Below are 13,788 nucleotides of genomic sequence, written 5' to 3' on the forward strand. Positions count from 1 at the left end.
GCTTCAGCAATACGTGAACCATGAACTTCCAGATGTTCAAGCTGGTTTTAGAAAAGGCAGAGGAACCAGACATCAAATTGCCAACATCCGCTGGATCATCAAAAAAGCAAGAGAGTTCCAGAAAAACATCTATTTCTGCTTTACTGACTATGCCAAAGCCTTTGACTGTGTGGATCACAATAAACTGTGGAAAATTCTTCAAGAAATGGGAATCCCAGACCACCTGACTTGCCTCTTGAGAAACCTGTATGCAGGTCAGGAAGCAACAGTTAGAACTGGACATGGAACAACAGACTGGTTCCAAATAGGAAAAGGAGTACGTCAAGGCTGTATATTGTCACCCTGCTTATTTAATTTATATGCAGAGTACATTATGAGAAATACTGGGCTGGAGGAAGCACAAAGCTGGAATCAAGACTGCCGGGAGACATATCAATAACCTCAGATATGCAGATGACACCACCCTTATGGCAGAAAGTGAAGAAGAACTAAAGAGCCTCTTGATGAAAGTGAAAGAGGAGAGTGAAAAAGTTGGCTTAAAGCTCAACATTCAGAAAACGAAGATTATGGCATCCAGTCCCATCACTTCATGGCAAATAGATGGGGAAACAGTGGCTGACTTTATTTTTCTGGGCTCCAAAATCACTGTAGATGGTGACTACAGCCATGAAAGAGAAAGAATATATAAATCCAAAAGCTTACTCTGAAAATAAACTACTGACTAACCTAATGAAGAAAACAGGGAGAAAATAACAAGTATTCAAAATCCTCTGACAATGTGAAAACAGTTATTAGAGAAAAAGGAAAAATAGGACTTCACACAACTCTATGCAAACTAGTTTAAAAATCTATTCAAAATACACAATTTTCTAAAAAAAATATTTAACAAAACTGACTTAAAGATCAAAAGTCTATTCATTTCCATTGGAAAAATAAATTCTTAAAAATAAAGAACTTCTTCATACAATAGTACCAGACTCAGGTGGTTTCACATAGGAATTCTACCAAATCTTTCAAGAGCAGAAAATCACAATACCACTTAAGATATTATTAGAGCAACTACTATGTATAAAATAGATAACTAATGAGAACCTCCTGTGTAGCACAGGCAACTCTACTCAATGCTCTGGTAACCTAAACAGGATGGAAATCCAAAAAAAGAGGGGATATATGTACAGGCTTCCCCGGTGGCTCAGCTGGTAAAGAATCCACCTGCAATGCGGGAGACCTGGGTTTGATCCCTGGGTTGGGCAGATCCCTTGGAGAAGGGAATAAATGGCTACCCACTCCAGTATTCTCACTTGGAGAATTCCATGGACTATATATAGTCCATGGGTGGGATCACAAAGAGTCAGAGGTGACTCAGCAACTTTCACTCTCATATATACAGCTAATTCATTTTGCTGTACAGCAGAAACTAAAACAACACTGTAAAGCAACTTCAGTAGAATACACACTCTTCTCAAGCTCACAAAGAATACTCGCCAATGTGGGCCACATTCTGGACCATAAAACAAACTTTTAAAAGAATAAAAATCAAATAATGTCTAATCTCAAACCACAATGGAATTAAACTTGAAATCAATAACAGGAAGATGGCTGGATAATTCCAAAATATGTGGAGATTAAATACAACACTTCTACTTAACACATGGGTCAAAGAAGAAATCTCAAGAGAAAATTCAAAATATTTCAAACTAAATGAAAATACAATTCAATTTCTCTAAATTTGTGTAATGAAGTGAAAACTGTTTAGAGAGAAATTTATAGCACTGAATTCATATAGTAGAAATGAAGAAAGTTCTAAAATCAATAATCTAAGTTTCTACCTTAGAAAACTAGAAAAAGAGCAACTGAAATCTAAAGTAGAAGAAAACAACAAGTAGAGCAAAAATCAGTAACACTGAAAATAGGAAATCAATGGGGAGAAAAAAAATCAACAAAACCAAAGTCATTTCTTTGAAAAGATCCAAGTTTCTATACAAGCTAAGAAAAAAAGAAGAGAAAAATTACCAACATCAGGAACAAAAAGAGACATCAATACAGATTCCAAGGATATTTAAAGAATAAAGCAATACTATAAACAATGCTATGCCCACAAATCTGATAACCTACATGAAATGGACTAATTACTTGAAAGACATAATCTGCCAAAACACACACGTCAAGCATAAACAATCTGAACAGAATTATATCTATTAAAGAAACTGAGTTAATAATAAATCTTTCAAAACCTAAAGCACCAAGCCCATATGGGTTCATGTGTGAATTCCATCAAGCATTTAAGAAAGAAATTACACCAATTCTCTACAATCTCTTCCAGAAGACAGAAGCAAAGGGAATACTTTATGAATTATTCTAAGGACAGCATTAGTATCTAAGTATTTGATACCAAAACCAGATGAAGACATAACAACAACAACAAAAAAACACACACACAATTATTTCTTACAGACATTAATGTAAAAACCCTAAACATATTAGCAAAATATAAGCAAATAAAATCCAACAACATGTAAAAATAATTATACACCACAACCAAGTGAGATTTATACCAGATATGCAAGGGTGGTTCAACATTCAAAAATCAATCAAGGTAATCCATCACATTAACAGACTAATAAGAAAGAAAAGAAAAGATGACATGATCATATCAATAAACAGAAAAAGTATTTGACAAAATGCAACACTCACATTTGTGATTAAAAATCCTTAGCAAACTAAAAAGGGAACTTCTTCAACTTGATAAAGAACATCTATACAGAGCCTACAGTTACCATTATATTTAATGGTGAGAAGTTTTCTTCCAGTAGGATTGCTAACAAGAGGATATTAAGGAACAAAAGGCTGTTTCTCTCACCATTCCTTTTCACCATCATAATGGAAGTCCTAGCTAATGCAATAAAAGAAAGAAAGTATATAGATTGAGAAGGAAAAAATATGTGTCTTTGTTCACAGATGACATGACTGTCTATGTAGAAAGAATCAACAAATCTGTGGGTTGCTTTGAATAGCACAGATATTTTAAGAATACTAATTCTTCCAATCCATGAGTACGATATATCTTTCCATTTATGTTGTCTTCAATTCCTTTCATCAATGTCTTAACAGTTTTCAGTGTATAGATCTTTTACTTCCCTGGTTAAATGTATTTCTATGTATTTTAATCTTTGTGATCCAGCTGTAAATAGGTTTTTAATTTCTCTAATAGATCATTAGTGTATAGAAATGCTACAGATTTCTGTATACTCATACCCTGCAACTTTACTGAATTCATTTATTAGTTCTAACGGCTTTTTGATGGATCTTTAGGGTTTTCTATATATACTACCATGTCACTTGCAAATAGTCAGGTATATGTGTGTGTATATATGTTGGTATACTGAAGTGGCAGGATAATCCAATCATTTAGTTTTTAGGTTACCTATAGAGAAAAAAGTAGAGAGATCAAGAAGGTAAAAGGTAGATTTTTCTGAATGTAACCCATTCTGTAGATTTAACTGTGAAACCATGAGGTCCTCATTAGAGCAGTAGGAATCAGTCTCATAACTTTGAAACCATGGAAATGTTCTACATATTTAACAAAATTTAAAAAAACCCTAAAACTAAAATCAAACTGTAATGAATCAACTCAACCACATCATATTTGTGGTTTAACTACACAGACTGCTCAAGTGACTTAAAATACAATAATTTGCACTTTGCTGTACAGCAGAAACACACTGTAAGTTAATAAAAATTAATTTTTTAAAAATACAATAATCTGACTATCTATCCCTAACAAATTCACGGGGCAGGAAGATCCCCTGGAGAAGGGATAGGCTACCCACACCAGTATTCTTAGGCTTTCCTGGTGACTCAGATGGTAAAGAATCTGCCTGCAATGCTAAAGACCTGGGTTGGATACCTGGGTTGGGAAGATCCCCTGGAGGAGGGCATGGCAACCCACTCCAGTATTCTTGCCAGAAAAATTCCCATGGACAGAGAAGCCTTATCAGGCTACAGTCCATGGGGTCGCAAAGAGTCAGACACTACTGAGTGACTAAGCACAGCATCCCTAACATCAATTTCATGATATTTCCCTCATGGGTTATAGTCTAAGAACTACAAAGATCTTAAACTGTTCTAAGTAATCATATTATTAGTAATACTATTGCTAATTATTCTGGAACTATTAAAAAGTAAGATAATGCAAATGAATGTCAGCAGGGACTAAAATTTTTAGCACAAAAGTGATACAACTATAAAATCAAAGAATTAGGTAAAAGCCTTTCAATTCTAAATTTGAATTATTTGAATTCGTGCTTGTTTGCAAGTTTTTAAAGAGTACTTTTAAAAAGTACTTGTCCTTTTGTACTTCCCAGTTGAAATGCAATGAAAAGTCCTAAAAAATGACTAAGTTAGTGGTTTCCAAGTAGTGGTCCTGAAATACCATCTCCCAATAAAAGAACCTGGACTATAGAGGAAAATGGCTGACTGAACAGAGGGTATAAAATACACAAAATGAGCTGCAAACATCTTAACAGAAACAAAGAAACTATCAAGGACTACTGAAGCTGTGTCAATATAAGGCAGGATATATTAATAATTGGACTTCATCAAAATTAAAAGATATCTTAAAAGACACGACCAAGAAAATGAAAAACCAAGTCACAGTACTGGGAAACAGCTCCCTTGGTTGCTCAGCTGGGAAAGAACCCGCCTGCTAATGCAGAAGACACGAGACGCAAGTTCCAGCCCTGAGTAAGGAAGATCCCCTGGAGAAAGATACAGCAACCTGCTCCAGTATTCTTGCCTGGAAAATTCCATGGACAGAGGTGCCTAGCAGTGGAGTCAGGCAAAGAGACACAACTGAGTGCACATACACACACACGTACCAGGAAAATACATTTGCAGTACATATATCTTCCATATGACTGGTGTCATTCAAAACATATAAGAACCATAAATCTGTATAAGACAAACAGCACAACTTATAAGCAGAAGACGGAAACAGACACTTCACCAAAAAAAAGGCAATAAACACATGAAAAGATGCTCAACATCACTAAACACAGAGAAATGCAGATTAAAACCACTAGATACCTAGCAGAACAATGTCAAGTGTTGGCCAAAATGTAGAGCAACTGAAACTCCCATCACTGCGGGCTGAGATGTAAAATGAAATAACCATTAGGGAAAACTATCTGGCAGTTTCTTATAGAGCTAAAAGTACACATAACATAAGACTCAGAAATTCCACTTTTAGGTATTTACCCACAGAAAACATACATCCACACAAAGACCTGTACACAAATGTTAATAGACGCTTTATTCATAATAGCCAAAAACTAGAAAACAACTCTTAAGTATCCATCAACTGGGGAATGGATAAACAAATTCTGTTTATCCATTTGTCCTATTACATCCGTATAATAGGACACTAGTCCACAATAAAAGGAATAAACTATTGACACAAACTACAATGTGGCTGCATTTCAAAAGTATTATGCTAAAGGAACCAAGATACAAGACTATATAACATCTGACTCCATATAATGAGAGATCAGAGGCTGTCAGGAGCCTGGTTTGGGAGGAAAGTGACTCTAAAAGGACATGAAGATAGGTTCTGGAGTTGATGGAAATGCTCGTATCTTGACTGTGGTGGTGGTTATACAGGTGTGTACATTTGTCAAGACTCAAATGGTACACTTTAAATACATTTTATTCTTTGCAAATTATTCACAGTAAACTTTTTAAGAGCTCAGGATCTAATACCAAGACCTCCCACAAGCTAAGGAAGGAACATTTGAGCAAAAAAAAAAAAAGAATAAAAGAATAGTAGCAGTCTTTTGGACTGTGAAGAAGGCTGAGCGCCGAAGAATTGATGCTTTTGAACGATGGTGTTGGAGAAGACTCTTGAGTCCCTTGGACTGCAAGGAGATCCAACCAGTCCATTCTGAAGGAGATCAGCCCTGGGATTTCTTTGGAAGGAATGATGCTAAAGCTGAAACTCCAGTGCTTTGGCCACCTCATGCGAAGAGTTGACTCATTGGAAAAGACTCTGATGCTGGGAGGGATTGGGGGCAGGAGGAGAAGGGGACGACAGAGGATGAGATGGCTGGATGGCATTGCTGACTTGATGGATGTGAGTCTCACTGAACTCCGGGAGTTGGTGATGGACAGGGAGGCCTGGCGTGCTGCCATTCATGGGGTCGCAAAGAGTCGGACACGACTGAGCGACTGATCTGATCTGATCTCTGATCTGAGCAGTCTTAGATTAAGTCAGAGACATCAATAAGAACTCATGTTTAGCTCAATACAGATAAAGACTGTTACTAGTAATATTATAGATATATGGATATACATCAGTTAGTATACACACATGTATTTCTTTGCTCTGTCAGCTGAGAGGGCCTAAAAGGAAGACCAATCCAGCAGGAACAAGCACACCTAGCACCCAGATTTTTGCTCTCTCCTAGCCATCAGAGTGGAGAAGGCAATGGCACCCCACTCCAGTACTCTTGCCTGGAAAATCCCACGGATGGAGGAGCCTGGAAGGTGCAGTCCATGGGGTCGATGAGGGTCGGACACAACTGAGCGACTTCACTTTCACTTTTCACTTTCATGCATTGGAGAAGGAAATGGCAACCCACTCCAGTGCTCTTGCCTGGAGAATCCCAGGGACGGGGGAGTCTGGTGGGCTGCCGTCTCTGGGGTCGCACAGAGTCGGACATAACTGAAGTGACTTAGCAGCAGCCATCAGAGAAAAACCCTGTGCTACCAATACAAATAGGCCCACATGGAAACTAAGACGCCAGCTGACTACCAGCATCCACAGCCAGACATGTGGGTACAGAAACTTCCAAATGACTCCCACCTCCAGCATTCTAGTACTTTACTGAGGTTACAGACATAAAGGAAGAGGTAAGTCATGCCTACTGTATCCTTTCTGATTTCCTGACAGAATACATGAACAAAATAAATGGTTGTTTTACACCAAGGTTTGCTAACTGGAACTCCTTTTATGCTATCAAAGAAGTATTTGCAGATCATGCAAGACTAAAAAACATACTAATTTTTTATATAAAATAAATGTTTTTATCTACACTTAAAAAATCACCATAATCATTCCTGTACTATACATTATCAAAGTCTTCAGTTCAGTTGCTCAGTATTGTCTGACTCTTTGTGACCCCATGGACTGCAGCCAGGCCTCCCTATCCATCAGCAATTCCTGAAGCTTGCTCCAACTCATGTCCATTGAGTCCGTGATGTCATCCAACCATCTCATCCTCTGTCATCCCCTTCTCCTCCTACCTTAAGTCTTTCCCAGCATCAGGGTCTTTTCAAATGAGTCAGTTCTTTGCATCAGGTGGCCAAAGTATTGGAGCTTCAGCTTCAGCATCAGTTCTTCCAATGAATATTCAGGACCAATTTCCTTTAGGATGGACTGGATGGATCTCCTCGCAGTCCAAGGGACTCTCAAGAGTCTTCTCCAACACCACAGTTCAAAAGCATCAATTCTTTGGCGCTCAGCTTTCTTTATAGTCCAACTTTCACATCTATACATGATCACTGGAAAAACCATAGCCTTGACTAGACAGACCTTTGTTGGCAAAGTAATGTCTCTGCTTTTTAATATGCTGTCTAGGTTGGTCATAACTTTCCTTCCAAGGAGCAAGAGTCTATTTCATGGCTGCAGTCACCATCTACAGTGATTTTGGAGCCCCCCCAAAAAATAAAGTCTCTCACTGCTTCATTGTTTCCCCATCTATTGGCCATGAAGTGATAGGACCAGATGCCATGATTTTTAAGTTTTTTGAATGTTGAGTTTTAAGCCAACTTTTTCACTCTCCTCTTTCACTTTCATCAAGAGGCTCCAGGTGGTCTATACTGTATCTCCACTTACACCTTTATCCTTCTCTTCTAAACCTTTTCCTTTGAAATAAATAAGACTACTCACCCATTCCACTTAATCCTCTAGATTCACTTCTCAAATTTTTAATTTGATGACTCTCTACTCTTCCTGTTTTACATTTACTGTGCTTTATTCTTTTCAGAGAATTTTCACATGTATGTAAATTCCAAAGAACTTTCACATATATGCAGTTATAGTTATGTTCTCACTATAACTTGTGACATATTGGTGCAGGTATCTTTATTCTAAAGATGAAAAGCAAGGCCAAGACACTTACTTAAGAATAGATATAAAACTTTAATTACCCTTTGTGACTTAAAGTCCTCCACTACATGAGTCAGCTTTTTGTAACAGATCTAGTCCTGTGCTCTTCCTTAGTCAGTGAGACTTCTTTTTCATCTAGGCAGATGCACCAAGATGCAGAAAAAGAACAAGGAAATTTTTTTAGGTGATGAGGGGATGGGAATGGGGAACAGGAATGAACTGTGTGGGGGACTATGAAGCAAAACTAATGATTCTGTATACATTCTGGGAGGTACAGATCCCAGAGATAGAAAACTTCACGTTAGAAATCAGTTCTCAATGCATGCCTTAATCATCAATAAATGCTTAAATATTCCTCCTGACTCTATAACAGAATTTGGCTTTCAAAGCTATTTATCTTTGTTTTCGAATTACATAAAATAACAAACCTCTGTTAGAGAAAACACAATTCAACTACGGCATTTGGAAAGCTGTACAGATTGGGTGAAAGTTTCCAGCACCGTAAGAATACACATATTATTTCATAAATGTTCTAAAATCACATAACAGTGTCTGTGCAAATACAGAAAACAGTGTCAAAAAATAGTTGTCCATGATGCTATGAGCAGAGTGTACAAAAGAGCCAGAAAGCAATTTTCTCTCATTTCCATCTTGGTTAATGGCATGGAAAGCCTGTAGTTACACTTAACAGCTTCCTTCCACTCATTCTGTTAGTCATCAAATCCTACCTGCTCTATGTCGTATAAGCCTCTCACCATGTTAAATTCAGTTCCATTATATCAAGTTTGGTTTAGATCACCCAGACCAGCCAATATGTCCAAAATACTGCCAGCACACAACCAACATAAAAGTTATTAACAAGATATTTGACTTTATTTTCATACTAAGTCTTTGAAATTCAGTATGTTTTTTATACTTACAGCATATCTCAATTTAGACTAGCTACACTTCAGGTCATCAGAAGTTCTCAACACTGGCTACACATTAGAATGACTTTTCATTTATTCAATAAGTGACCTTACTAGTTCCAGGGTATGGAGGTGAATTGGTAAACAAGATAGATCTCGTCAGCCCTCATCTCACATATGCATGCAATTCAGTTTCACAGGTTCTCAAACACACCAGTTCTCTAAAACCCCATATTGTTATAACGTGTTGGTTTTCTTCCTCTTCCTAGACTTTCACCTCTCCCCTCCATTTATTCTTCAATACCCATTGCAAATGTTACTTCTCTCTGAAGTGTACTCTGCTTCCCCAGGCAGTTATTTTTCCCCCTCCATTGTGAGCTTTGCTCATCTTTCTAACACTACCACACTCTATAGAATTAGAGTCTATGAATTTGTCTCTCCACAAAATCAGGGTGTGTCAACCTCCTAATTCAGATACATTGGAATTGAGACCAGTGACAGAGAAACAGTGGACTCACAGTTAGTTTGTGGAAAACCACACACATGCTATCTTAGTTATGCTATGTTATCTGCTATAGTTGCCCCCACCTAAACTACATCTGATTTGCCCACAGAAATTCATCACGTGAAGATCAAGAGTCATACATGTTACAATAGGGAATGTATCACAGAAATGATCAACACCTGTTTTCATGCCAGATATGTAACTCAATATAATTAATACCTGGCATCCTAACTTATTAACAGTTTTCTCTAAATTTGAATAATGAATTCCCTAAAACCTGACTACTTGTGAATCTTGAGACTTTATCCCTTAGGTGTGCATGAAGCTCAGTGTCTTTGAGGGCTTTCTCATCAAGGAAAAGCAAGAATTAGGCTTTGAATTTCTTAACAAAATAGCAACTTTGCTGTCTACTAAAATGATATGAATATATAAACTTTTATGATCAATAACTACTTACATTTAGGTATCTGTTAAAAACCTAAATCTCCAATGTCTATATTCATCTTCTATTAACAGCCTCAAACTATAATAGAGAGAAAAACCTAAAGAGCTATTTTTATACAAGAACATACCATTTATTAAGCTGTCATCATAGTCAGTCATGTTACTTGATTTACATATATTTTCTTCACAGTAACACAATAATATGGATATCACCTCCGTTTTACAGATAAGAAAAATGACAGTAGCATTAAATAATAATTCCTGAAGTAATGTGTTCAGAATATGAATTCTAGATGTCTGCCTCTTACATTAAGTACCATCCACCTAATGGTATGTTAGAGCCAGCTCACACTGATTCATAAGAGGCAACTGTTAAATTTTTAGAAAATGCACAAGCTGTAATTAAAAATTAAATCATATAAACTAACAATTAAATAAGTAATATTAAAAACAAAGGCAATAATTATTCAAAACTCACTTCCTAAATATTTTACTATATTTTCTTTTGTGGTTTTGTGTGTGTGTGTGTGTGTGTGTGTATGTGTGTATTCCCACACTTTCCAACTCTGTACTCAGTGATACCATTTTAGTAGCTTGAAACTAACCATGATGGGAGTATGTATGCCAAAGAAATTGGTAAATCCTACAATTTTTTTTTCTGAGTGGTTGTCAAACATTTACCAGCAAACCACGGTGTCCACTCATTATCCTGATACATTTCATTATTCTTTATATATTTTGGATCCAAGTCCCTTAAATATGTAATACACATGCTTGCTCAGCTCCCACCCAGAAATTCTGATTCAGTAGATTAAGGGTAGAGTATCTGCATGTGTGTTTTGAAAGAGATCATCTCTCCTCCAAAAGAATTTTGATACATATCACCAGCCGAGAACTACCATGTGAGATTTCTAAAAGGGCTTAACATATCACATCAGACATTAGAAAACTACATATTTAAGACTGTATTCAAGTCCCCAAAGATAAGTCTTTACAAGCTACAATATAAAATTGTGACATAGCTTTTTTTTTTCAGGATCAAAACAGCCATAAGAAAGCTTCTATATTTCTAAAACTATCAAAGAGGTTGCTGCTCAAACAAGTCAGTAACTTTCATAAAAAGGCTATAATGAGACAACTAGATATCCACATGCAAAAGAATGAGGTTGAGCCCTTCTCTCACACCATAAAAAAAGGATTGGCCAAAAAGTAAGCTTGTGTTTTTCCATAACACCTCTGGAAAAACCTGAACGAACTTTTTGGTCAACCCATTAAAAATTAACTCAAAATGGGTCAAAGATTTAAATGCAAGAACTAAAGCTCTAAGATTCTTTGAAGAAAACAAGCATAAATCTTTCTGATCTTGAATCAGACAAGTTTCTTAAATATGACACCAAAAGCAGAAGTAACAACAAAAATATAAATTGGATTTCATCAAATTAAAAACATTTGTGTTTTAAAGGACACCATCAAGAACATGAAAACACAATCCATAGAAGAATATTTCTGCCAACTGTATATATAAGGGACTCGGATCCAAAACACATAAAGAATTCTTACAAATCGACAATAAAAAGATAACCCAATCTAAAAATGGACACAGGATCTGAACATTTCTCCAAAGAAGATAAACAAATGGCCAATAAGCACACAAGAAGATATTCAACATCACTAGCAATCAGAGAAAAGTAAGTCAAAACCACATGACATTACCAATAAAAGAGCTATATCAAAAAGTAGGATAACAAATGTTGGCAAGGATGTGGAGTATTAGAAATCTCACACACTACTCTAAGGATTTAAAATAGTGCAGCTGCTTTGGAAAACATCCCAGCAATTCCTTGAAAGATTAAATATAGTTACCATATGACCCAGCAATCTCACTCCCAGACATAAACTCAAGAGAAATGAAAACACATGGCCACGCAAAAACCTGTATACCAATGTTCATAACAGCGTTATTCGTAACAGCCAAAATGCAGAAATAACCCAAATATTCACCAACCTCACATGCACTAATCTCACATGCTAGTAAAATAATGCTCAAAACTCTCCAAGCCAGGCTTCAGCAATACTTGAACGGTGAACTTCCTGATGTTCAAGCTGGTTTTAGAAAAGGCAGAGGAACCAGAGATCAAATTGCCAACATCCGTTGGATCATGGAAAAAGGAAGAGAGTTCCAGAAAAACATCTATTTCTGCTTTATTGACTATGCCAAAGCCTTTGACTGTGTGCATCACAATAAACTATGGAAAATTCTGAAAGAGATGGAATACCAGACCACCTGACCTGCCTCTTGAGAAATCTGTATGCAGGTCAGAAGCAACAGTTAGAACGGGACATGGAACAACAGACTGGTTCCAAATAGGAAAAGGAGTACGTCAAGGCTGTATATTGTCACCTGTTTTTTTAACTTATATGCAGAGTACATCATGAGAAACGCTGGGCTGGAAGAAGCACAAGCTGGAATCAAGATTGCTGGGAGAAGTATCAATAACCTCAGATATGCAGATGACACCACCCTTATGGCAGAAAGTGAAGAGGAACTAAAAAGCCTCTTGATGAAAGTGAAAGTGGAGAGTGAAAAAGTTGGCTTAAAGCTCAACATTCAGAAAACAAAGATCATGGCATCAGGTCCCATCACTTCATGGGAAATAGATGGGGAAACAGTGGAAACAGTGTCAGACTTTATTTTTTCTGGGCTCCAAAATCACTGCAGATGGTGACTGCAGCCATGAAATTAAAAGACGTTTACTCCTTGGAAGGAAAGTTATGACCAACCTAGATAGCATACTGAAAAGCAGAGACATTACTTTGACAACAAAGGTCCGGCTAGTCAAGGCTATGGTTTTTCCTGTGGTCATGTATGGATGTGAGAGTTGGACTGTGAAGAAAGCTGAGAGCCGAAGAATTGATGCTTTTGAACTGTGGTGTTGGAGAGGACTCTTGAGAGTCCCTTGGACTGCAAGGAGATCCAACCAGTCCATTCTGAAGGAGATCAGCCCTGGGATTTCTTTGGAAGGAATGATTCTAAAGCTGAAACTCCAGTACTTTGGCCACCTCATGTGAAGAGTTGACTCATTGGAAAAGACTCTGAAGCTGGGAGGGATTGGGGGCAGGAGGAGAAGGGGACGACAGAGGATGAGATGGCTGGATGGCATCACTGACTCGATGGACGTGAGTCTGAGTGAACTCCAGGAGTTGGTGATGGACAGGGAGGCCTGGCGTGCTGCGATTCATGGGGTCGCAAAGAGTCGGACACGACTGAGCGACTTAACTGAACTGAACTGAATGAATGGATAGACAGAACGTGATGTATCAATACACTGGAATGTTGTTTGGCAAAAACAAAGAATGAAATACTGCTACATCCCATAAGCTGTCATGAACCTTGAAAACACTATGCTAAGTCAAAGAAGCCAGTCACCAAAAACCCCACATACTGTATGACTCTATTTATATCAAATAACCAGAACAGGCACATCTATGTGACAGTCTAACTGGAACAGTGGTTGCCTAAGGCTGGTGGTCAGTTGAAGGGCCAGGGAAATGATCACTAAAGGGTATGGGGTTTTCTTTCTGGGGTGATGAAATTGTTCTAAAACTGACTGTGGTAATGGATATAGGACTCTTATGAATTTATGAAAAATCACCCAAGTGTACACTTTAAATGGGTGAACTGTATCTCTACAAATTTGTTTCAAATGCACACACAAGAGCATGATACATTTCTTTTAAAAATATTTACTTCTGGGAAATTTCCATTC

At 37.3% G+C, this 13,788-nt stretch overlaps 1 protein-coding gene across 11 annotated transcripts in view; it reads right to left on the reverse strand.

Moving 5' to 3' along the window:
* The window catches only part of ZC3H13 (zinc finger CCCH-type containing 13), a 103,386-nt gene that overhangs the window by 79,722 nt on the left and 9,876 nt on the right, over nucleotides 1–13,788 (reverse strand). The window lies entirely within an intron of this gene.

The sequence above is a fragment of the Bubalus kerabau genome, chromosome 12 (genome assembly GCF_029407905.1).
Source record: "Bubalus kerabau isolate K-KA32 ecotype Philippines breed swamp buffalo chromosome 12, PCC_UOA_SB_1v2, whole genome shotgun sequence".
Classification (NCBI taxonomy): domain Eukaryota; kingdom Metazoa; phylum Chordata; class Mammalia; order Artiodactyla; family Bovidae; genus Bubalus; species Bubalus kerabau.